Genomic DNA, 1,460 nt, shown 5'->3' with positions numbered 1-1,460 from the left:
ATTTACAAGGCAACCCAAATCTAGTGAACACTCTTGCATCACTGTTTTCACCTATTAAAAATGAAACTGTCCTGACAATCATTTTAACACTCATTACTTTTTATCCTCCTCATTTGGGACAGGAGGAGGAGCTGCTATCTGAAATCCAAATGGTAGATAAATATCATTTTGCATTTCCTAACAGGTAGAAGAGAGACAAAGAATACACCTCTGTATTCTAATAATTAAACATTCTGTTTCTCCCCAAGAAAATACAAGTAAATTCTTTAATATGTAACATAGAAATCGAAGGTCTGACACAAACGCAGTATTATGAACGGGCACCGGGCAAAAAAATTGACGAATTGTAAGGAGGGAAATAAAAAGGTGGGCCCCTCTGAAAGTCTGTCCAAAGCCTGAACTGAGAACGGTCTCGGGCAGGGTGGGGAGAAGGAAACGCGCTCCACTCCGAGAGGCTCCAGCAAGGGCGCCTCCATATGCGGAACTCTCGCCCAATCCCCGCACAAGCTGAAATCTCGTGACCGCCGGGGAGCCTGTTTGGAGAAAAGTAGACAGGGAGCCCGCAAGCTGGGTTGGCAGAGGACGCTGGAACCTGGCTGCTCGGGGAGAAAATGTCTCCTTGGCAGCTGCAGCCACTGTCCTGTGGTCTAACTTCCCAGGGCTGGCTGGCGAGCGAGGTGTGCCTGCCGCTGGCGTCTCCCCACCCCCTTCCCCCACCCCTTTCTCTCCGCGGCTCCCGCACTCCGCAGAGCTGCCGCGACCAAAGCTACACCACCTAGCCAAAAAGAAAGAAAAGAGACAATCCCCGCTGCGCGCGGGTCGGCAGGGCTCGCCCTTGGCTTCCTCGGCCGGTGACAGCCGCCCTGGCCTCCGCCGCCCGCCCCGGTGCCGAGGCGAGCGAGGTGGCAATTGACATTTGCACGGTTCGTCCACACAGTCTGCACGCCTGCTCCTCCAGCCCGCGGCCTCGGACCCTGGACTCCGCCAAGGGCCGTCTCCCTCTGCTCACCCCGACCCCGCTCCAGCTCAAGGGTCAGGAAGGCGATGCCACCAGCGGGCAAGTGGCCTCCGAAGGGAACCATGTTAACCTTGCAGTGCACACATCTGCCCACACGCCCAGTGTCACAGCCCGGCCAAGCCTGACAGCCTCCCCACCACGGATGCCTGCCCAGCCCAACCCCACATCCCCTCCCGGCCCCATGCCCGGACCCCTAGCCCGTCCACCCCAAACCAAGCCCAGGAAAGGGAAGATAAGATTTTGCTTAAGCAAATGTATCTACCTGGATCAAATTCAGGGATCCGAGCTTGGTATTCGGCTCCGACTCTCATCCCAACATCTGCAAAGCAATGCCAAAAAATATATATAAAAAAAAAAAAAAAAAAAAAGAAAAAAAGAAAGAAAAGGAAGAGACACTTAATAAAAAATAAAATCGCTAGACGGAGAAAGAAGCGGCGGGTGG

General features: G+C 53.6%; 1 long non-coding RNA gene across 1 annotated transcript; it reads right to left on the bottom strand.

The window, feature by feature from the left end:
* Nucleotides 1-252: 252 nt before the first annotated feature.
* LOC108523767 (uncharacterized) lies at nucleotides 253-1,387 on the bottom strand. The gene is made up of 2 exons (XR_001883889.1): nucleotides 1,281-1,387; nucleotides 253-533 (listed from the first exon to the last, which is right to left on the bottom strand). It is a non-coding gene; the product is annotated as an uncharacterized LOC108523767 (long non-coding RNA).
* Between the last annotated feature and the right edge of the window lie 73 nt (nucleotides 1,388-1,460).

The sequence above is a fragment of the Rhinopithecus bieti genome, unplaced genomic scaffold (genome assembly GCF_001698545.2).
Source record: "Rhinopithecus bieti isolate Rb0 unplaced genomic scaffold, ASM169854v2 scaffold_77511, whole genome shotgun sequence".
Classification (NCBI taxonomy): Eukaryota; Metazoa; Chordata; class Mammalia; order Primates; family Cercopithecidae; genus Rhinopithecus; species Rhinopithecus bieti.
The sequence above is the reverse complement of the archived record's forward strand: the minus strand, read 5'-3'. Positions and strand labels throughout refer to the sequence as shown.